General features: G+C 37.9%; 1 protein-coding gene across 5 annotated transcripts in view; it reads left to right on the top strand.

Moving 5' to 3' along the window:
- Positions 1–25,039, top strand: part of LOC105093180 (contactin-4) — an 813,469-nt gene that overhangs the window by 198,278 nt on the left and 590,152 nt on the right. For 3 of the 5 annotated variants that reach the window (XM_031470760.2, XM_031470759.2, XM_064496304.1), the window contains exon 3: positions 12,155–12,210. The gene's annotated coding sequence lies outside the window, so the exon portion shown is untranslated. Of the gene's footprint in view, positions 1–12,154; positions 12,211–19,074; positions 20,338–25,039 lie in introns of those variants that run through there. The other 2 variants (XM_064496303.1, XM_064496305.1) reach the window with 2 other exon arrangements.

Here is a 25,039-nt window from a genome sequence, read left to right as displayed (position 1 = left end):
TCTTTCTGTTTCAGTTTTAATAGTATAATTGACAGTCAAGAGATTCAGTTCAGGCAAGAGTTGAATCCAGGGGTTCAAGCTCTACTCTCATTAGGTGTGTGCTGTCAGAACAGAGACAGGTGGCTACTGAGAACCTTCAGCCTACCCCCAGAAGTACCCACCCTCCCTGAGTCCATAGGTTAAACTCAGGAGAAAAATGTTTGGATCTCCTTGCATCTTACGTGTTCTCTGAACCTAGGCACTTTTCCAGGGGGATGGACCAGCCTGGGTCACCTGATCCCTATCCACTCTTCCCCCTCAATTCCCAAACCCTGAAAACAGAATCACAAAGAATGACTCCCTCTGCAAAGCTGAGATCCTTTATTTACTCTTTTGAAGAGAAAATTAAGCTGAAATTGCTTTAAGAAATTCTCCCTGTCACATTTTGTTTTATTCAATCATGTATTTTCTTCTTCTTTCTTTTTATCTTCTTTCTTTTTGTTCCTTCTCTGTGTTTCCAGTGCATCCTTTTACAGCAGTTCTCAAAGTCTGGTCCAGGGAACTCTGCTCTGGGGAATAACCAAGATTTCCAGGTTTTCAGATCAAAGCTATTTTTCTAGTAATACTAAGATGGTATTTGCCTCTGTCACTCTCAGTCTCTCACAGGTGTATAGTGGAGTTTTCCAGAGGCTGCATGACATGTGATATCACATAAATAAGACTAAATGCAGAGACAAATAGGAGAACCCAGTTAATTATCTGCTATTGAGTCAGACATTAAGACAATTTGAAAATGTAAAAGATGCCACTCTTCTCACTTTTTTTTTTCAGATAATACAGGTATTCAATAAAACATGCTGTTTATGTTAATCTGTTACGTATTTATACTTTGGAAGTTTCAGTTTTAATTTCTAATATGGTCAGTATTGATATACATAACCCATAGAAATAAAAGCTTTTGGGGTTCTCAGTAAATGTAAGAGTATACGTTTTTAGGGCCTCAGCTGAACACTTGGAGTGTTCATCTTGTTTTTTCTACTCTGGCTTTTCAATCTTTAGTATCTCCTGCCCTGGGAGAACCACAGAATGTGTTCATCTCAAGCCCCGCCAGTGTCCGTTCTCTGCAGGCCTTGTGGAATCTCGCCCTTTGCACGTGCATTTTAGTGTTCAGCCTTTGACTCAGGTAGACCTGTATACAGACATCGACAGGTCCTTCTCTGTGTAGCTCCTTCCTTTTCATTATCTAACCCGGTAAGTTCTACACTCCAGATAGCCCCAGACTCCAATTTGTGCTTTCCCCAGCGAGACTACCTTTGTCAGTGTGGGCATCACTTCCCTTCGCCGTGGTTTGGAAAGTGCCCAGAGAAATGAAGTCTGGATGTATGAAGAGCTGGCATCATGTGCTGATTTTCTCTCAAAGATCACAGCCTTGTGCTGTCTGTTGTCCAATGCTTTAAATCAGTTTCCTCATTATTTTGTTCAGTTTTATAGCAGTTTATAAGACCAAAATAAGTAGGATGCCAATTACTCTGAAATGGCCAAAATTGGAAGTCTTCAGTTGTTCATATGTTTGGGTGTTTCTTTGCAACAGGGGACTCAGCAGTGGTTAGATGCCTGCTGGACGACAGCCAAGTACAGTTACTTGTCCTTTTAGTGTCATTGGGGGATTGTTTCTAGGACCTGCCCCACATACCAAAATCTGCAGATGCTCAAATCTCATAGTCAGCCCTCTGTATCCATGGATTCTGCATCCACAGATATGTAGGGCCAACAGTATGTTGATTGAAAAAAATCTGCATATTAAGTGGACCTGCACAGTTCAAACTTGTATTATTCAAAGATCAAATGTCTATCCATTTGAGGGTGGGGAAATAGGAGGACTTCTATTTATGTTACTTTACTTCCTTTAAAATAATGTTTATATCGCATTATGTAAATAATAACATTGTGGTACAATTGTATACTTTATAGCTGAAGATAGATTACAAATATTATTTTTGTGTGTTTTTCCTAATAGAAGCATACTATCAAAAAATGTGGAATTTTTCCTACAGTATTTGCACTAATTTCCTTTAGAAAATTATAACATGGTACGAAGTGAAAAGAACAAATACTTATTTTAGGGGATTAAGCAAACTATCAATTAAATATACTTTAGCATAAGCCAACTATGAGGATTGAGCCATGACTTGTATAACCTCTTCTGTCTGAGAACTTGTTCAGTCAGATGACTTAGTCCCTTATAAGGAGTGAAGGAGGGAGTGAAGTTTCACTGGAAGCAAGACTATTTCTGAATTAGCACTATGTGCCAGGTTCTGGACAATAAAGTTGTTAGGACCTTCCTTTTATAAATGCAGAAATTGAAGCTAAGAGAGAATCCTTTGCCTCTGGCCATTGCAGGAGTAAATGAGGTAGGTAGCATTTCTCTAATTCAAAAGTCTGTTCTCTTACGAGCTCACCAAACTTTCTTGCACCTAGACTAGACCTAAAACATTTTCCTATGTACAAAGATGTAGGACATTAAGAATTTTCATAAGGTTTCAAATGTAGCAGTGCCTATCCTGGAGTTCAGTGAAGTCGTAACTGACTGACAGTGAATGAGGGAAATTTCAGGTTGGTATGAATTATACAAATCTCTGAGTAAATGTGTGTATGTCCATGTGCGTAAAATGCTAAGTTTCTTTTCAAGAACGCTGAAGAAATTGCCCGCTGACTATGAAAGTATTTGCATTCTTCACATTCTTGTGCATGGATTTCCAAATTGATGGCTGTTTGCTTCACATGGAGACAGGAAATCAATCCTGGAAATTATTGTGTGTGTAGCTCAATTCAGTAAGTTGTAAAATATTATTTCTTTCATCCCTTTCTGCTGTTTAGTTGCTATTTCATTCTTGATGGTAATAGCAAAATATTTGACAATACTGTAGACACACACTGATCTTTAAGATTCTCTTTAGAGTTCATAGCCCTGTGTTTAGAGGTCACTTGCCTTTTGCATCAGCAAGTCTCTCCCTCTTTAGAGAGGAAAACCAAGTCATGCTGTGTATGTTACCTTTGGTTTGGGGTGTGTTTCCTTTCAAAGATATGTCATGGTGTGATTTGTACTTCTGTCTCTAAAAGAACTGATAACATAGATCTCTTCCTGGACCATGAAGAGCAACAGATATGGAAAAGGATGTACATTCTCCAGAGTAGTGGTGGGAACTAGTAGTCCTCGTCCAGGGAGCCAGAATAAGTAGATGTTCCCCATGAAAAGCAGGGACCATATTTGAAACCCTCCTTCTTCTAGGCGCATAGATCTAATTACTCATATAGAATATCCCTGTTCTCAGGTACCAGTATACCCCAAATTCTGGACATGGACATACCAGGATCATATTTCTTACCAGAGCTGTATACCATCTCTATTGTTGTCTATTTAACATTTTCTATAAATCTAATGGATTTTTTAAATGAATTGTGGATATGAAGAATGTGTGTACTAATAATACACACAGGTGAAGACTTACCATTAATGGAAAAGAAACATGAAATAAATATCTAAATACTTACAGAGACATAAAATAAGTGCGCATAGATTTACATTAAAATGTTCAGAAAATAAATATAATGCTGTGTACCCCCAGAAGTCCTATGACCACATTTTTGAAAACTGAGATTTTCTATGACTTATTTTTCAAGACTGGAATTGCAGTCCAGAGCACTTACCATGGTTTCCATTACATACAAGTCATTTATGGCCATGAAAAAACTTTCTGCCTTGAGGGACCGGTTGTGAGCCCCTCAGGCCTCCAGATTATGTTTCCTTCCCTCAACTCTCCATTATGTTGCTCACTGCATATAGTTGTGTGTGGCGTGTTTGATAAACGCTTGGGGAATTGAGCTCTCACACAGCAATCACGCAGCACACAGAAGTCCAGTGCAGCTCTGAGAACAGGGCAGTGCTCAGCAAGCTCACAGAAAGGAAGAAGTGAATCTGGGAAAAGTTATTTAAACTCATAGAGATTAGGTTACTTCTCTGGTAAAGTGGGGTAATACACTCTACCTCACCGAGGTTTTTCTTTTGATTAAAAATAACCACTTGATAGCTTTACTGTGTATCAGGAAGGATTCTAAGCACTTTCTAAACATTAATTCATAGAATCATCATAGCAGCCCCCTGAGGCAAATGGGATTTAATATGTGAAGAAAGCAAGGCACAGAGAAGTTAAGTAATTTGCTGAAGGTCACTCAGCTAGAAAGTGGAGATCTGAGTTCTGAAAGCCAGATTCTGTACTCTCAATCACTGTTCCATGCTGTGTTTTGTCTTGAAGTTTAAGAAATTATCCATGTGAAAGTATTTGGACTCTAACATCCATAGATACTTTTAAAAATTTTTGTTCCATTTCATTTGTCTTCCATTTCTTGGGCGGGAATGAAGGTATTTTCTTCCCCCCGCAGTGGTAAAACTCAGATAAGGAACATGCACTTACAGGAAATATCAAATTCTAACTGTCCAGTATATTTTTATATCGTGTCACATAATGTGACACATTAGGCTGTGGTGGAATGTCAAGCATTGGCATTAAATATGACTTGGAAATCGAGAGTGACAGGTTGTCATTATAACTGTGCCAATTTTTTGTAATAATGGTGAACCCTTGAAAATTTGATTTTCTGATTTTGTAGATTGCCAACACATGGACATTTTCTGTATGGTTTCCCAACAGGAAAGACAGAATTGAATTTAGCCAAACCTCATAATTGCTCTTAATGGAAATTTAAGGGGGCTAAAAAGCCTTCATTTCGATATGGGCTTCAATATTTTGAAGATAATTATTTTCCATCTCTCTTCCTAGCATGAAGAGGCAGATGAGTTAGTTTTTCATGGCACTGAATTGTAGATGTGGGTACCTAGTGATGCAAGTCATTCAAATTATGAGTTAAGTGATGACAGTAAGTGCCTGTATTTAGAACAGGAAACAGGATCCCTGCACTGTGGGAGGTCTAGCAATATCCCTGTCATCTTCCTACTCGATGCGACAGCAAACCACCCCACCTCCCAGCTATGTCAAAACTGTCTCTAGACTTTAATGAAAAACTGTCTGTGGTTGATAATCACTGATGTAGAGTAATAGAATTTTCGACTCCTTGATACTGTAAACTCCTAAAATCAATGACACTTTTGCGCATGTTTTAAGACCCCAGATTTCGGGGAGATAGTATCACAATTGCAAGTTCACAGTTACAATAAAATAATTATTATGCATTCTTTACTAGTATTATCTCTCACAAATAAAATCAAGTCACACCTCTGGCAAAACCTTGAGAAATTATTCATTCTCACCCCATTTTAAAGTTTATGTAAGTAATCTCTCCAAATAATAATATCTGACAAATGTAGGGTGTTTCATAATTACAGAGTACTTTCAAACTCAGTATTTTTAAAATTTTTTCTCCAGTAACTCTGAGGAGGGTTTTTATTTACTCATCTGATTGATTAGTCGGTAGAGATTTGAGACGGGTAACTTTTGTCGGTTTTTCATGAGTTAGGGAGATGAGAAGATACCACTGTTCTGAGTAATTTGGGGTCAGTAGAGTTTTCTTGCTCATTAAAACCCTCAAGGAAAGCTCTGTCTTGTGTATAACTTGTTCTCCTGGAGAGCAGTGCTGAGGACTCACGCCTTTTCTTTCTCCGGCTCTTCTAATTCTCTGTCCACATGCCACCCATCCCTATTGCGGTGTCTCTCGTTGTTTGTCCTGCGGCCTCGTTGAGACTGCGGCATCTGTCTCCAGCCCCTCAGGTGAGCTGCCCTAATCATGTTACAGCAGGACAACTTGCGAAGCTCAGACTCTTGGGTTTCTAACCTTACAACTGATAAGCTGCACAAGCCATTCCCACTGCTCGTCTCCATCCCCTCTGTCTTCAGTAGATTCCTAGATCTCCAGGCCTGTAAGCTTCTTCCAGCCCTGTTTATCTTGCAGTCCAGACCCCGGAAATTAGTCTTCTAGAAAGAGGCACTTCAAGCCAGGCTCTTCGAGGTGTGCGTGACCTTGATAGGAAACCTCCCTCACTGTGCAATAGCAATGTCTCAGGGGGAGCCACTGTTCGTTAGCTTAAATTGTCAGCTTGATGTTTCAGTAAAGTAAATACATATTTTCCCGACAATAGGGACTTTTTCCTCACTCCGTGGAAACTGCGCGAAGCCTTGTTATTGAGAGATGATCATATTTTAGAAGTGCCACTAACTGTGCCCAGTGCGAGTCCCAAGGATGTGATTATCTCTTAATAACTCTAAAGCCTGCCATGCATCATGCCATATTGTTGTTTACCTTGAGTGTGTCGGGGGGAACCCATTAGTGATCTCTGTGGTTGATACCATTTGTCGTGATAATGACAAAAGAATCAAATGACCATTTGTTTGCTTGTAGCTAGACAGCATGATTAGAAGTGCATCCCACTGGAAAATGCATTTAAATGTAATCTCTTGCTTAGTATTCGTTTAATAACCCGGATGTTAACACTAAATTATGTCAAGCCAAGCTAATGGGAAATCTGCAACTAAACGTAGATAATTTAATGTCTACATGACATTTACCTCCGACAGGAACCTCAGGTTGGGTTTTAACTACCGGTGAAGAAAGCAAACACTCATGAGAAAGGAAGTAAACACCCATGAGCAATACCTGCTGATTCAGTGATGGAAAATGTCATCAATAGCTTAAGTAAAATAGGATAGGTCTAAAAAAAAATACACTTTAAATATAGTAGCCTTTAAGAATACAGTTACTGAAAGGTGTCTTTTTCACCTCATGCTGTGTTTTCTTGTTCAAATAATGCCATCATAATAGGCATCATTGATAGAATACCTGCTTTACCCAACGGTTTTCATACTATTCTATTTCATACTTCACTATTTCATACCTTCTATCATTTTATTTGTGTAAGAACCTTGCAAGCTGATTAATATCGTTCTTGTTTTAGACAAGAGGAAATTGAGACATTAAATGACTTGCTTGAGTTCATGGAGCAGGAAGGGTGGAAAAGCGTAGAATCTAATCCGACTTCAGAGTCCACGTGTTTGCTACCCACGGGTCATTGAAAGGCAGACCGCGTGGAAGATTCAGTACAATCACAGGAGACTTGGGGCGGACGGTGATCACGTATACGTTTACTTGTAGGTGCATATGTGTCTGACCCAGTGAAGGGCAAAGAGACCACAGTGAAGAGAGCCCTGTTTTCTCCCCCTCATCTCGCATCCCTGTGTCTGTGAGAACGGAAGGAAGTAGAGACATCGCATCTGGTTTTCTGAGCATTTTCACGAGAATTATTGTCATGCCCTTATCTGTCACTTGGGAAGGATTGCTGTGTCCTGAATCAATAAATAGCACAACTTTTAGTTCTGAGGTGCTTGGGGAGGGTCTAGATCAGGACTTCTTGTTCTCTAGAGTAAAATTGTCCTTTTTGACCCAGGCCTTAGCAGCTGCTGTCTCTTTATAGCTGTTTTTTGCCGAGAAGCTCCTGGATTTCCGGCTCTCGTGTGTGGTGGTATAGCCGGCACATTTATGTTGACACCAGCTGATTTGTTCACAACTCTGGGACCCAGTCTTTCTTAGCAGAGGGAGATTCATCCATTTATTCATTTGTTCATGTATTAATTTCCTGTCTATTCTTACATGTGCTTTTTTGAAGTTTATAATGAAAGCCATTATTAAAATTTAAACATAAAATTGTTACAATAGGTAAATGATATGGATGATAATATCGGACAATTTAATGAATTCTCAATAATTTTAAAAATAGTTAAATATTTTGTGCATAAGAAGATCTGGACACCTTCTTTACGTAGATTATCTCATTCTGCCCTTATGAAAACAGTGTAAGGTGGGAATATAATCATACTCATTTTATGCATAAGGAAGCTGAACTTAAAGAAGGTGGATGAAACGAAAGCCTTTCTTGTGTGCTTGTCCAGGGAGAGGCTGTTACTCAGTGGACTAGCATAGATGCATAGCTTCTTTCTTTGTGTAAAGCAGAACTAAAATAGTATAGAATAATTCCTGTGTTTTTACCCCATTTCAGAGAATAGACTTGGGTGTCTATCTACCTAATTCATCTCTGTGCCTGCTGGCACACCTGATGGGAAGTTTTAACTTAATCACTGCTGCCCCTGGTAAGAATATGGCTAGTCAACTTTTCTTCCAATGAGGAATACATTTAAAAATCTCTAATTATTAAATGAAAATCTTCTCACTATCTACTTAGGCATTATTAGAAATTTTCTTTTAAGGCCATTTATGAAAATAAACTGTAGAAGTGGAACTTAATTTATCATAAGTCAGTTTTTAAGTTGGATTCATTCATTGATTCAGTTGGCACACATGTAAGGAGCACATGTTTTAGACTGGGTTGTTCTAGGCTCTGCAGCTTCAGTTTGAACAATAAGACAAGTTAAGACAAGTACATGTTTTCCCACAATAAAAGAAGTGTGTTGGTGTGTGGTGTGGGTGATAGATTGTGACTGGTGTCGTGCTGATGTAACAGGAGCACAAAACCTGATCTAGAAATATTGTGGTTCTGTTAAAAGGGTTATTTCAAAAATAATAATCTGTTACTCTACTTCATTTATTTTAACGATTTTGTTTATTTTTCTGGGGAAGGTGGTAGAATAGTAGTTTTATTTTGATACCAAAACTCAGGAAGTGAGGGACCTTGCTATGTGTTTTTCCCTAGCAAATATTTTTGAGTAAATGAATAAAAGCAAATCGAAAAAATCTCGGTCTATAATAGGAAAGGACAGATGACCCTGACTCATAGTCAGGAGGCAGGAAAATTTGTATATGGAGATTTCCTTGCAAATAGATGAATAGTTAGCTGGGAGCGGGGTAGGGGGTTGGGGGCTGGAGCAATTATTGTTAGTTCCTATTGTTCACCTGTATTTTCCCTCACTTTCTTTATGGAGTTGGGCCTTCATATTACTCATAGAAAGCTTGACTTCAGTGGGCTCATTTCTTAACCCGCAACCATTTAATTGTGGTACGGAAGCCTGTTTTAGCTGACTGAAATAGAAGGGTTGTTGAAGTCATGTACTGGGCAAAGCGATGGTCCTCTCAGAGCAGAGAACTAAGTAAAACCTGACCTCATGAGGACTTAGCTTGCAAAATCTGGAGATGTGGCTACGTCTCACCCTTTGTTCCTTATTTTCAGCCCCTCATTTCTCATGGGGATGAGAAATAAGGGTGCGTGTTATCTCAAGTCTGGTTTTCTCAGAATGTCTGATTCATCTGCTGATTCTCTCAACAGACTGACTTCTTCACCGATAATTTCATGTTTGCACTCCTAGACTTCTTGTTGTTGCAATTCAAAAATCTCTGAATCTTACAGGCTTAATGGGGGTTAAATGCCCATGGATGGCTCAAAGCTGCAGCCAATTAGGGTGACTCACATAGTGCACAGGACTTTCTTTTTCAGGAACTGTGGGTGGGGCAGTTTCTTTAAGGAGAAAGTCTCAGACATTCTCCTTACTTTTCCATCCTTTCCGTCCTGTTTTCCCATCTCTTTGGCATTGTTCTTTGCTCCATGGCACCTAACAAACCTGATAAATGTATTCATAATGTTAAACTATCCAACAGGTGCATTCTTCTGGCCAAAGTTCCCCCTGGCACCAATTCCAAAAATAAAAGGGGTGAGTTTAGTGCTAAATGTTTTAGACAGTGGGGAAATTGTTGGAAGTATGTGTTGTTTCTTGTTGCTGATTTTGCTTTTTGTCTGTATATCATCCCTAATAAGACTGTTCATAATGGATGAGAATCTCACCAGTGCTACTACAAAGTTACTCATTACCATCTGCCAAGTAGTAGACTGAATACCTACATTGCATTATGTTATTTACTTTTCAGTTGTTTTTTGAGGCTGGATAACATTATTGTCCCCTCTGTATAGGTGAAATTGAGGCTTGTATCAATTGATGAATTGATCACTTTCACATGGCTAGTAAATAATTGAACCAATGTCCGATCCCAGATAGCTGTTCCGAGCCCGTGCTTTTAAACAAGAGAAACATAATTATTATTTAATGAATAACATTAGAGCCTAAGTTCTTATTTCAAGTCTGTATCATTCCAGTGGATAAATGTAATCTTACTTTCATTCCATGAAAAAGAGTATGTATACATATATATATATATAAAAAATATGTAATATATATATATATTATACATGCATGCCAAGATTCAAGTAGTAATTGAAAAGAAAGACTGAAACCTTCACCAGAAGTATTTTTTACTGTTTTTAGAGTATTCTTATTTTAACTGTTGTTTTGATATGTCAGCTGGAATTGCAATTGGTGCCAATAACTATAAATAGAGCTTTATCTTCTTATCAGTGGGTATCCTTAGTGTAAGAAAAATGGTTGGGCTTTGATGTACATACACATACACACAGCTGGTGACAATTCATATTAAAATAAAACAAATAGTGATGTATTTATGATTCATTGTCACGTCGATTATAGGATTTTTACTGTTTCATAGAGAGCACTTCCTTATATCGTTTTGGCACATTTATCACAATTATTTGTGGCACTTCATTTTGGGGGGAATATGTATGAAAGGACAAAAAAAGAAAAATTATATTTCTGAACATATTAACCATATAAAAAAAGCCAACACATGCTTGGTTCTTGCTTTCCAGACATTATTGAAACTACCCTGAAAGTAGAGGTAGTAAGGTACTTATAAAATAATGAATTATTATGCTACCTAGCAGGGGATATCAAACTGATGAAGAGATAGTGTTTTTATGGTTAATAAAGAAAATATAATATTTCTTTACCAATCACATATGCTATATTTAAATGTAAATTAGACTAGACTTGCATCATTAAATATATTTCTGAGTGATATATATACACACACACACATATATAAAATGTAAAATGTTTTCAATTAAAAAAATTACAAAACAGTAACTTGCCTCAGAAGATAACCACAGGAGAAACTCGGTGAGAGGATCCCCACATATACATAAACATGAAGATAAGAATGTATACATTTATTCTTAGTAATATCGTGTGTGTATTTTCCTTAGAGGGAAAACCATTGCCTAAGGAAAAGTACTCTCCTAGGTAGAAAGTTATTTTCCAATTAAAGTTTAGCTTGGTAGCTTTAAGGGAAGCTATCATGCCATGTTGGAAGAGTTTTTCTTTTGTTTTTGTTATTGTTACCATCGTTTTGCATATTCATAAAACTAACAAAATCCGCAGGATGCCTCCTAGTTCATTGCTCACCTTTACATTATTTAAAAATCCCTTTGTTACATATTTTCTTAGGAAGTTATCACTTTTTTTGAATCTGAATACCACAGGATATCACTGGCTTCTAGGGCCGTTATACTAACAAAGAAAGAATGAAGTGGTGAATTGACTTGTCACAGGTCACAGAGCTGGTTGAATTTGGTTTGTTCATTTATTTTGTTTCTTAGTTTTTTATATTCCACATATAAAGCATGAGTGAAGCCATATAGTATTTGTCGTCTTCCATCTTACTGATTTCACTTAGCATAATATGCTTAAGATCCATCCATGTTGTTGCAAATAGCAAGATCTTATCTTTTTTATGGCCCAGTAGTATTTCATTATATATGTATACCACCTCTCTTTATCCAGTCATATGTTGATGAGCCCTTAGGTTATTACTATATCTTGGCTATTTAAAATAATGCTGCAATGGACATAGGGGTGCATGCATCTTTTTAAATTGGTTACCAGAGGGCAAGGAGGGCATGGGGAAGGCAAAATGGGTTAAGGGGATTAACTGTATGGTGATAGATGGAAACTAAATTTTTGGTGGTGAGTACATGGTGGGGTACACAAAAGTAGAAATATAATGTTGTACACATGAAATTTATATAATATTATAAATGACTGTAACCTCAAAAATACATTTTTTAAAAAAGCATACATTAAAAAAAAAAAGAAAGATTCACATAGCCAGCCAGTGAGATACAGAGCAGAGGAAAGAACCTGACCTTCGGCTCCTAATCTAGGCAACTCTATGAAGCTGGAAATCCATACCTACTTTATTTAATTTTCATTTCCTCCTAATTTAGGTTTAGAGTGGGAATAGTTAAGCATCAGCTACATATAAGCTTATTTATAGTTTAAAAATGTACTTATTTGTATTTTTTTAATTCTAGGAATCATTGAGATAGAGTAACTCCTCAGCATGTGGCTGCAAGAACTGCGGTAAAAGGTAAGCTTCTCACACGGGAAGGTATTTTTCTTACATGCATTTTCACCTTTGATTAGCATCCTTAGTTGCTATGGAAACATTGAGATCCTTTCCTTACAGAGTGATACCATGAGATCACTTTTGATGTTTTTTCTGAAGGTCGAAATTAATGAAGACTAGTAAAGTCATATAGAGTAAGGCTTGAAAATAGGAAGTTGAGACCTTTCTGTGTTCTTTCTGGAGAAGATATTTGAGGTGGGTTTTTGGTGGTTCAGATTAATTGGATAATTCAAAAACTTCAGAATTTGGCATCATCAGAAGAGTACTGGGAATAAAATGAAGACTTGCATTCTCACCCATGGTTTTACAGAGGACGTTTTATCAAGTCAAATCTACACAAATACTAAGTTAACTAGATCCAACACATACTGACGCATTAAAATTGGAAGTCTTTTAGGGATAAACGCGAGTGTTGTAACTGTACAGTGTATGCAGTTTTTTTGTTTTTATAAAAGATACAGATCTAAAGAAGCATCATTGTTACTGTTTTAGCTTCCTAAGGCTGCTGTAACAAAGTACCATCAACTAAGGGACTTAAAACAGTGGAAATTTATTCTCTCATAGTTCAGTAAGTTAGAAGTCTGAAATCAGACTATAGGCTGGGCTGTGCTTCCTCTAAGGGCTGTAAAGGAGAAATCCTACTTTGCTTCTTGTAGCTTCCAGTAATTGCCCACAGTTTTTGGTGTTCTTGGCTTGCAGTTCATGGCTCAAATCTCTGTCTTCAAGTGTGCTTCTCCCCTGTGTATCTGTGTCCAGACTTCCCTCATCTTGTAAGGACAGTAGTCCTTAAACCAGGCCCCCAATACCCCAATCCAGTATGACTTCATCTTAACTTGATCACATCTGCAAAGGCCCCTTTTCCAAATAAGGTCACAGTCACTGTTCTGGGGATTTGGATTTCAACATAGCTTTTTCGAGGACATGATTCACCCATGATAGTACCTATTCCTTAAAAGAGACATGAGTGATGTTAAAGTTAATTCTGGTTAACTAGACATTCCAATGGAAAAGTATTTGCAGGGAAGTGTGGGGATGGAAGAAAATCTCATTCCATTGATACATACAATATTTTTAAAATGCTGGCTTACTTTAAAAAATATGGCAATTTTCTCTTGATGGCCAAATTGTCTCCCAAGCAATATAAAAATGAAATAGTCATTCAGTGCAGGGATCGATGACATTGGGTAAATATTAGTGCATGATTTTGACTCTTAGGGATTTTTTTAACACCCTCTGTTAAAAAATATATTTAGGAAAAAGTGATTTCACTTGATTCCTCAGATGAGTTTTATAAGCCAAGGTTGAGTAAGATATTCTTTACTAATTAGTTATTGCTCTGTAAACAAACAAACAAAAATCAGTGGCTGAAAACAGTAACCATTTATTATTTCTCATGAGTCTGTCAGGTCAGCTGCTTGGGTCTTCTGATGTGGAACAGATTCCTCCAATGTTCGTGGGTTGGTTCATGTGTCCGGGGTCAGCTGGTAGGTTAGTTACGGGGAGTCTCTGCTCCCCATGGCTGCTAATCCACCAGCAGGAGTCAGCCTCCTCACGGTGCTGGGATTTTTCCAGGAAATTCCGAGTGTTCTCAAATGTGCTGTGAACTCCTGTTCTATTTTTACCTCCTCCAGCTTGTCTAGCTATAATCCATCCCACACAGGGCAGTAGGAGTGATCTTCTTAAATCACTTCCTAAACCTAACCCAACTACCGAAACCATCCATAAATCTGTCACTGTTCCCTACTTTCCTTGGAGCAATTCCAGCTGTTTAGCATGGCTTCAAGAAGGTTCTACATTGTTTGGCTCTTGCTTGTCTCTCTACCTGAATTTCTTCCCCCAATCCGACACTTTCCAAAGTAGGTTCAACCAGCCTGAGTTTCTTTAAATTATTTAAATGAACGATCTTTCCTCTTGCTTTTTTTGTTTTGCTCATTTTATCCCTTCTTCCAAGAATATTGTGCTCTCCTTCCCCTACCCTCATTTCTTTTCTTTGTTTGACCAAATCATTTTGTCACTAAATAAAAACTCACTTCTTCCAGGAAGGCTTCTATGTTGCCTGCTGCCTGAGTTAGACTTCCCTGTGCTGCTAACGTCGGTGTGCACAATGTGATCATCACATTGTACTGTACCTGTTTGCCAGATTGTCTTACTCTCCCACTGTGGACTCTCTAAAGCCAGTGATTATATCTTCTTATACATCATGGTATTTCTAAAACCTAGCAGTACATATACAAAGAATGTCCTCAGTAATTATCCATGGAGAGAAGGAAGGATTTAATGACATCCTTGATTTAATGACATCTTTTCTATTCCAATTCCTCTGTCTTTAGAAGTTTAAAGTGTTGGACATTTCCAGAATTAAGATTGAAAGGAAGGAAATCACATCCTCATATTTTCCTGATTCTCCTTTGGCCCTATCTTAATGAGGGCCCGGGCCCCCTCCAGTGCCCCGGCCTTTTGTTATCTGTAAAAGTAGTGGCTTATGGATCAGAAAAACCCCAAAACAGAGTTGTTTTTGTTCATGCATTTGCTCATTCTTTTAATTTCAAAAAGAAAAACAAAGTATAATTTGTTGCTAAGACTTGAAAAGTAGATTCCACATGCAGCGATGATTTCCAGACTCTCTTAGGGGAAAACAGAGTGTCTTTCTATTGTGGGCCTTTGTTCCCAGGTGGCAAGAGGGCTCACCTGAGCCTCCAGTGCCTCCCTCTACCTTCAGTTCCTCATGCAACATCATTCGCTGCCTTTATGGCCCTGGCAGGTGCCTGTGCTCAGCGCGTGAAGTGATGGAATGAGGAAGCTTAGCTCATCTTCTAAGTTCCTGCCCCTCATGAACCAAAGATCGTAGGTTCAGTGGCTGAATGAGCCATTTCATTGTTCCTGTCATATATCTATCAACTAAGTGAAAGTAATTTTGACTTTGTGTTCAGGGCTCTGTGCTTAGTTTCCTGCCCTAATACTTGAACAGATAAACTATCCTCTCTGAGACTCTGTTTTCCCAACTATAAAATGGAGACTATAATACTGCTTATGGGCTTGTATCATGTAAAGTTGCTTTATTAATACCACAAAATTCCATCGAACCTATACACGTAGAGAAAATGGAAGAAGATAGTTATATTCTTTTTTTCTGGATTGGTACAAATTATTTCCATCTTTTGTTAGGGAATATTAATTAAAATAGACTAGGAAAATTACAACCTGGATGAACCTTGAAAATGTTATGCTAAGTAAAAGAAGCCAGACACAGCAGGCTATATATTATATGATTCCATTTCTATGAAATGTCCAGAATAGGAAAAATGATAGAGAAAAAGTATGTTAGGGATTTCCAGGAACTAAAGGGGGAGAGACTAATATGAACTGGCTGCTAGGGCTCAGGATTTCCCTTTTGGGGTGATGAGTAAGTTCTGGAATTAGATAGTGGTTGATGGTTGCACAACCTTGTGAATATTGTAAAACCCCCTGAATTGTACAGGGATGGTGAACTTGATGGTATGTGAATTATATCTCCATGATGTAACAGAATAGGAAATGCATATTTTAAGAAAACACAATTTCTCCTTCAGATTTGGTGATTAGGGGGTGTAACAAAATAAGCAGGCTCCTTGGGCTGTCATTCAAATCAGTACACACTGTCTTCCTAAAAACCCTGCTGTGTCTTCCAAAGCCAAAGACCAAGTCAGATTTCTAATTGTAAGAATTCATGGTTTAATACAATGGTTAGGGGTGATGGGGTCAGATAGAGATGGGTTCATATACTAAATAAAACTGTTAAAACTTCTCTAAGCCACAAATTCCTCAAACTATAAAGTCAGGGTACTAATCCCCATTTTGTTGGGTTATTAAGAGTTAGGAAGAACAAATGTCAAGTACTTACCAAGATACCACTACAAAACAGGTCCTCTATAATTTTTATATATAGATATAGATATAGATATATCTATATATATGTGTGTGTGTGTGTGTGTACATATATAAATTGAAGTATAGGTGACTTACAATTTGTTATATAGTTGATATATTTTTAATTAGTGTTAGTAGGTTGTAAATATTAGGCTATAATAGATTTTTGGTGACTCAGCTGTTCCAGAGTTGGCTTTTTAATTTTTTTTTTCTTCCTCTCCACCAGATAGAAAAGAATGGCTAGGATTGCTGCTAGCACTTAATGAATTTAATCAGCCCCGTGGGGACTTTCGATATAGCAGGGAAATATTTAACAGAGAAACAAGATTTTTATTCTCGCCATATTTCTCTTGGTAGTCGACAGAGCTTTCTGGCGCAGAGGTAACATTGCCTGTGCTGAGAGGGGAGCATTAACATACCATGAGGGTGATGTTAGAACTAAGAGAACACATCCCGGTGGCCTTATATGAAAATGTTACTGTGAATATGCTTCTGAATGCAAGTCAAGCTGCTGCCAGTAAGAAAATAAACTGCTGCCTGAAAATGTATGATTCAATTGTCCATCCTTTTTATTATTTATGACTTTTTTCCTTTAGAACATTGTAGAGATCCTTTTTTAATCCTTTGGCGTTGTCTTTGGAAATTGAAATTAAAATGATAGTGTGGGTATGTAGAAGATCACCGAGGCATGAAGTGAAGTCTATTATAAAGTGTAACATTAAGCAGAATTATTTCATCTTCATTATGAAAAAGTGACTGGATGAATTTCTCCATTTGAGCAGGTGGCTGCTTTATGCTTTTCCTTGTGGGCAGTGGCAAAGGCTGTACAGTGGTGAATGGCCAGCAGAGCCAGGCACCTTGCATCATTTGTTCTCTCAGCAACAAGTGTTTATTGGGAGCTAACTATATGCCAGTGTCTTCATTAGGACCTGGTGTTCTGGTGGCAACTAAAATATATATGCACCTTCACGTTTGGAGTTTGATATCTAATAGGGGTCACAGACAATAAACAAGTGAGAAGATTTTTGTGTCCGGTGCTCTGAGCAAAGGAGGAGAGCACAGCAACCAGGTAGCTCGGGTGCCGGTTCTGCATCACGACCACCTTGTTGTGTGCCTCTGGGGCAGCTGCTCATCACCAAAGGGCATCCGGTCTCTTCCCTGAAAGAACTGACCTTTGGTCATGATGGAATAATTCTCTTTTTATTCTCAGTCATGCTTTTTGATAAAATACTTGTTTTATATCATATTGAGATCACCATCTCTGCCTTAGTGAAGTTAATATTTGCCACGGAGTCCCTTTTTACTTTGTTTTCAGTCCTTACATGTCATTTAAGTGTGTCGCCTTTTAGTTGTATGTAGCTATGTTTCTCCATCTAATTTTTTTTTTCTCTTTTATCAAAGGAGTTGAAATATTTGCACTTATTTTGAGTCTTGAAATATTTTTACATTCTTCCTACCATCTTATTTTGTGTCTGCATGTTTTACGTGAGGGTTTTTAAAATTTCTACATATTTCTTCTTTCCTATATTCTGATGGATTTTTCTTACTTCCTTTTATTTCAGATGGCTTACTCTATTTCTGTTTTTTGGAGGCTTCCTTAAGTGTAAACGTAGCAATGCCAAATTTAACAATGTTCTGAAATAAAACCTAAAATTATTTAACTCTAATTGTATGACTCAGAATTACAAGCTATTGTTGTATACATAGTGTTTTAGATTAACTTTATTTTGTTTTCAACTAGTGATTCTTGTTGTTATATTTAATATAGTCAAGGCATAACATATATGTTTCCCTATATATTTACCAATTTATTTTGTTTATATACTTACCAATTTATCTTGTTCATCATTACATTCGACATCCTATTTCTTTTTTATTCAAGTTTCTTTTACTTAACATACCCATAAAATATCTCTTATAGCTGAGTCTCTCTTATCTTTGTTTATCATGAAATGCCATTATTTTACCATTATTTTTGAGTAATATTAAACAAGATTTAGAATTCTTAGATGCTAAATTTTCCCCTCAGTACTTTGAAGGTATCATTCTATTGTTTGCTTCTCTTTATTATTATGGATTTTGACGTCTCCTGTCAGTCAAATAGATCTTCTTCTTTATGTCATCTTTTTCTCTTCTGTTTCCTTTTAAGTTTATCTTTATCTTTGGAGTTCTGAAGTTGCATTAGAATTTGTCCAGTTATGCATTTATTTTTAGGTCTTCTCACGTGATGCCTTACTTTCAATCTAAAGACACCTTCCTTTTTTTCAGTTGTGGAAAATTCTCATTCATCGTTTGTTTAAATATTGACATTCCTAACACTTTTCTTTTCCACTGTCCTCTTCTGCATGTCTAATTACACATATTTTGGGCCATTTATTTTTTTCTACTCTAATGCCTGTTTCTCTTTTCAAATATTCTATTTCTTTACATCTCCATTTTGCATTTTGCAAAAATTCTTCAGTTTCCTTCTCTGAGTTTTAAATTCTTTCTTCGTCAGTATCTACTCTATTAATATTTTGTATTAGTCAAGATAGTAAGCTTATGCTGCATTAGCAAACAATTCACAAATCTTACTGGTTAAAACAATAAAGTTTTTTTTAATAAATAAAGAGAACCCCCGGAATCATGAACTGAGTCTGGAAAGCTTCTTCCTAGATGGACACGTGTCACTTTTTGCTCATATTTCATTGGCAAAAGAAGTCACATGTTCATGAGTGACTCCAAAGAGGGCAAGGAAGTAAAATACTAACATTTGCTTGGAAATAAAGGAGAATATTTGTGAAAGGCACTTAACTGCAATACCAAGTGTCTTTTTTTTTTTTTTTAAGTTTTTGGTTAGCTTTTTTCTGAAAGTTCTATTTGGTTTATCTTTCTGTGTTTCTTTTATAGTGTTCTGCTATTTTATTATGGGTTCAGTTCCTTTTTATCATTTTCCACACTCTGATTTTCTATTCATGTTCCTAATCTTTAATTATTTCTAGTGCTTACATTGCATATTGTTTTTACCATGCTAGCTGATTCATTTCCATATTAGTTTCCACTCCCCTCTCATATAGTATGTCATTTTATATTATGAACTTACATTAGATTTTTTTTTTCCTCTGTAGGAATGTTGTAGACCTTGTGTTGTAAAAATGTGCCCCAAAAGTGGTTTTGCTTTTGCTTTACCAAGGTCCTGGGATTTAAAGTTTCTTAGATCAGTATTAATTTCCTACACCTTCTGAGTAGTATGCATTTACATATACTGAAGTTTGGCAAAGGACTGAGATTTCGATTTCTTAGAGGGGACATGTTGAGCCCAGGACAGAGAGCAAATCTCCATACTTAGTCTTGAGGTGGCTAGAGATCACATAAATGGCTCCCAGCAGTGACTTCATCACCAAAGAGCATCCCATCTGGTACCTGCCTCTCTGGCAGATGCTTCAAGTTTAGTAGTGGGTCCTTTTCACCTATGATCCATTCACTTTGCAATCTGATATTTTGTTCTGGTTTTCATGTCAGATAATTCTGCACGTGAGTCCTGTTAGATCAGGACTTCCGTTCCCTAAAGTTCTTTAGTTTTCCTGAGCATAGACCCCCTTGGTCTATAAATCCAGGTATTTTGGGGGCTTATCTCTCCTGTGCAGAATCTAGTGATGGAGGAGGACTTTGATGTCGAGCTTGGTCCCTTGTTCTCCAGGGAAAATAACCACGCTTTTTAATCCCTCCTGTCTGTGGATCGCTGTGGCTGGGGTGTGAGTTTTTCCTTGATAAGCCCATATGGTTGCCTCTCCTCCCTGTCTCACTGCTGTCCTTTTACCTTTTGTTGTGGAGGCTCTGTTATCTAGTTTTCAGGTCCCTTTCTAAGGGAATTATTCCATATGTAGTTGTTGATTCTTTGTTTCGGTGGAAGGAAGTGAGTTCAGGATCTTCCTCTGCCACCGTCTTGAACCCTCTGAACAGTGAAGTACTTTGCCTGTAATAAGTTTATGGCCAGAGCTGAAAACTGCCCTCCCCCTCCCCTGCCCAATAGCTGGAAATGGTTTAAACAATAGGGAATGGAAATCCTAAGTCTGATATGGAATGTTCTTTAATACAGGATTAGCAGTCAAGAGGCATTGATTGAAACAAGTTAAAAAAAAAAAAACGCACAGGCAACTACTGCTGGGAGTTCTAGACGGCAAGGAGGAAGTGGCTCCGTTGGTAAGTGCTCATCTACAGTAACCAGAGATAAACTCTGTCTTTGCTATAATTTGACTTAGATCAGAACTGAACACTCAAAGCAACTTGCTCACTACAAAAGAAATCTGGGTTTTCTGTCAAGTCTACAGCTCTTTCGTTTAGGAATATCCAACTGCCACAGCCCTGGCTAAAAGGAATTTCTGGTGTCTCCTTGTACCACAAAGTGATTGGAGCAGGAGATTTTTCCCTTTGACGGATTTCAGATTAGGACACAGAGACTAGATGAGACCTGAACAAGGCAGTCAGTAGGTAATGTTAATCCAGGGCTAGGATGACTGTTTTCATTGACTGCATGTAACACAGAAAGAAGGAGCGGAAAAGAGAAAAGAAAAGAACACGGCAGAGAGAGAGAGAGAGAGAGATAAGTGGAGAGCTGAGTTGACCACATGGTCCCAGAGACACAGAAAGGATAACATCTTTGCCCTTGACCTGTCAGGTTTGATTTTAGTCTAGCTGCACTTCTTAGCTGCAGGTTCTCTGAGATTCCTTGTGTTCTTCCAGTAAACTAACTTTTTGCTTGGGCCATTTTAAAAGATTCTCTATTTCCTACAAACGTATTTCTTAGCTTAGACATTGACCAACTGTGCCCCATGACAGCAAGTTTATATTGTCTATTTTTAAAACCCCAAATTCCTTGAAATTAACATTGTAGTTTTAGCTCATTGACTGAATCACTGGCTGGTATTAGGCAGACCGTCTCTCATTTTTTTTTAATTTATCTCTGTATTCCTACCCTTACACAAGGATAAAATTCTATTGTGATGCCTTAACTCACAGGTTAGAAGTTGGGACAAATACTACTTGAGAAACGGGCATACTGTACATAATTCAAAGATGTTCCTAAGCAGAAGCTAGCTTGGGGGCGTTCGGAGCAGTGCTGGCACCTTTAAATAGCTAGTTCAGCTTCAGAGGCTGCCCAACTACTGACACAGGGTTTATCTGCTGGGAGGCTGTGACTCACTTATTGCCCAATTCCCCTACGTAATCTGACACAGTGTATCCCCCAGATGCTTCCTGCTGCTAATGCTTCTATTTCTATCTTAGAGCCTTTTAATTTGTATTTTCCCCAAATGGTTTATGTCTGCTTTGTCAAGTGGGATTCTCACCTCACTTGGAACTCCTGGCTCTTTGATAAAGAAGAGCAGGTTGGCAAGAGGAGCTGGCATGCCATGGAACCTGTGTAAGCAATCAACAGCTTCTTTGCAGCCAAGTGTGATTTTTCTGCAGCGCCAGCCGAAAGCAGCTCAGCACAGCTGTCTGCTGCTAATGTCAGATTCTCATATGCAAAGTTCTTATCGATACTTCACCACTGTGCAGAAGGTAGGAGTTTGGGTGCAGGTGGCAGCTCTGGTATCACATTGCGGTTGCATTTCTTGAACCCTATGTGCATAACCCCTTAATGGGCATTTGAGGTTCAAGAACATTCAATTCCTGTTCACCTGCAGAAGTATGAACCGTTATTGTGAATCTTGATCCTGGAATCAAGAGGGATCTGAGTTCGAATCCCAATTCTGCCCCAGATTTATTATGAGATACTGGGAAACTTGTTTAACCATTCCAGATTCCAGATGATGTATTTAAAAATGAAGAAAATGTTAGAACCTACCTTTGGGTTAGATTTTTAAGTTCTCATCATCATCAGGTGAGGACCGCTTTATGTTTTAAAGTGTGTCTCCTGTGTTCTCTCACTTCGGTTGAGCACAACTAAATGTCATTCAATTCTTGAGAGGAAGTAAGATCAGCCTCCTTCTTTACTTGAGGGAGGAAAACAAACTTGTGGAAAATAAATTCTCACCACTGATATGAGGAAGACTCCCCATCTTTGTGGAGCAAGCCCGGCTCTGACCATCAAACCTGTTGTGAGTGTATGACTCCGGACAAGTCATTAAACAGGCTGAGCCTAGGTTTTCTCAACTGTACCGTGAGAGATCTGGCCTGGGTGTTACCTGGAGATCTTTTTTTTCTTGCTGTGTTCTAGGAGTTTCCTCTTTACAGTTTGAACATTAAATGACCTCCCATTCATGGTAGAGTGATGCAATACAGTTGTGCAACTATGCAGTAAACAGAACTTGACCTTCTACAGTTGGTATGTTTCAGGTAAACTCAATATTAGGGACTTTTAAAAATACAGAATTATTAAGACTCAGAACCATTACTTTGCACAGAAACAAAGGTATATGTTAAACCATTTTTATTTCCTGCTTTGGGGGGTCTGTATTAATCAGGATTAGTTAGGCTCTGCTATAATAATCAAGGAATGTCAATTGCTTGATATACTGTTTTATATCTCTCTCCCACAAAGACCGGTCCCTGTTGCCTGCTTTGCTCCCCATTTTTCTTTCTTACATTGGCTTTGCTTAAATGTCTGTTGGATAGTGAGGCATATAGGTAGTTCCTGATTAAATTTAGTTTATAAGCATCAATTAAATGTTGACTGGGAGCTATTCACTTCTAGTTATTTCATGAACAAAAAAATAAAGAGACGTTAAGAGGGATTTAGGTCCTCAGCAAATAATAGTTTTAAATGTGCCTTAAAGAAAGGACCCACCCCTAGACTCCTACTCTATTTTTTTTTTCCTTTATGGAGGAATACTTATTATGTCTTTATCGTAGACTTGTACACAGCTCTCTCCAGCAACTGCGTGTGTCTTTTGTTCAAAATTATTAGCACTAGGACAAATTTGTCCTTGTATACTTTTGATGCTCCTTTTTATTTTACTGCCATCAGCCACTTGGTGGAGATTTTTATTTTCCTGCTGTTATTCTCCCTGCGGAGTACAGAGGAGGTTAAGAGGATTATTCAGCAGCTGTGTCCAACCACCTGCTCTCCAAATCCTTGGTTTTCAAGCTCTTAAGAACACTGCTGGGATACCTTAGGTTCTGTCATTACCAACACATTTAATCCCGCATGTCCCTAAGACTTGGCATCCACCTACTTTGAAGGCAGCTGTAATTACGGCTCTCCTTTAAAAGCTCCACTCTTCCAGCAAGGATCCAGTTAGCTTTCATCTTATCTCTAATCTCTTATTTCAAAGGTGGATTAAAAGGTAAAATAACCACAGCCACGTCTATAGGGCACGTTCAGCCGTTGACCTTGGAAACAAGTGCCTGTCTCACTAAAAAACAGATCTCAGTGGGAACAGTAGATTGCTCTAACTCTTCCATACCCTGCCGCCAACAGACTCACTGGAGATACATTAACATCCTCCTGTTGTATGATATTTCATCCTTTTCAGATAAAGTTGGCTGTGGTTTCCTTTCAGTTTCCCCAGTTTAAGCTTCTCAAATTTCTCTGGCTTGTTTCTGGTTGTTTGTTTCGATGTACTCAGTTCAGTATATTGGTCCATCAGCACTCTGTCGGAGATCTTATTCCACTTTGTTTCTGAACATCTCCACTCGACTAATAGTATCTCAGTCCATGTGTTTGCAAAATATGAGCCGTGCTAATGGTTTTCATGTAGTCTGTCAGTCCCCTGAAGCTTGGACTTACAGTAAATTTTCCGTGCAATCTTCAGACAGATACATCTTTATTTTTTCCTTAAAGTTTGTGTGACTAGGACAGAACTGACAGCAGCACAGCAGTTCATTAGCTTGTGGGTAATATCTGTTAGTGTATCTCTGACTTCGATGCTCACATCCTGGGACTGGTTTGGAAATGACTTTTAAGGAGGATATTCTAACGGGAATTGCACTATGTTTTGGGTGATCTATGAGGTTTCCATGCCTTCATTATATATATTATTAGTAGGGTGATTCTGCACTAAATGTACCAAATTCAAGACTTTGTTTTGCAATTTTGACAAGCTACCGTATGTCTTATTTTAAACATGACAAGCTAAAAATGCACCCTAATTTCTTTTTTTCCATATGGTGAAGTAGTAGTGCAGGTTACTTTGGAAGGTCTCTTGAAAAATTATCTTGTAGCAGTCAACAAACATTTTATGTTAATAATACCTCTGGAGACCCTGGTAATAGGAAACCTAATTCCATTCAATCCAGAGGTTTAAAAAGACATGGTGGTTCTTTGCACAGTTACTTGTAAAATATCACAAACCAAGTGGGGTTAAGACACAATGTTTTCAGTAATGTAGTTTAAAAAAATAATTCCTCTAGGAATGATTGAATAATTAAATGTTAGAATATTTGGGAATGAAGTAGGGTCTTTTCCAAAAGACTTGTCAGTTCTAAAGTTATGTATCTTGGAGAAGAGAAGCCATTTGTTGTAAGGTATTGAATTTCAACTTCTTATTTTATATATTGGGAAACTTAGGCCCAACAATACTTAATGATTTCTCTAACATTACAGAATTGGTTAATATCAAAGTGGAAAAAAGACAGGAGGCTTCATATGCAATCTGGTCCTTCTTTCCGTTACTTTATATGGAGAGATACATCATAGAGTGGTGAGGTCATTGTGGATAATGTAGTTTGAGTACCTTTTCTAACCGATTAGAAAGTTGATGCTTGAGACTTCCAGTTTTGAAAACATGGTAACATGGTAGACTTGGCCACCGTAGACCAATACTCACCTACAAACACACAGAAAAAATGAATAAAATCATATGCATGCACCCTAGGTACAAGGGACCTTTTACTTACTCATCTTGAAGCATCTACCCGAGAGGCAGGAGCCAGGTGCAATACTCTTTGGGGACACATGCTG

This window comes from Camelus dromedarius, chromosome 17 (genome assembly GCF_036321535.1).
Source record: "Camelus dromedarius isolate mCamDro1 chromosome 17, mCamDro1.pat, whole genome shotgun sequence".
Taxonomy (NCBI): domain Eukaryota; kingdom Metazoa; phylum Chordata; class Mammalia; order Artiodactyla; family Camelidae; genus Camelus; species Camelus dromedarius.
The sequence above is the reverse complement of the archived record's forward strand: the minus strand, read 5'-3'. Positions and strand labels throughout refer to the sequence as shown.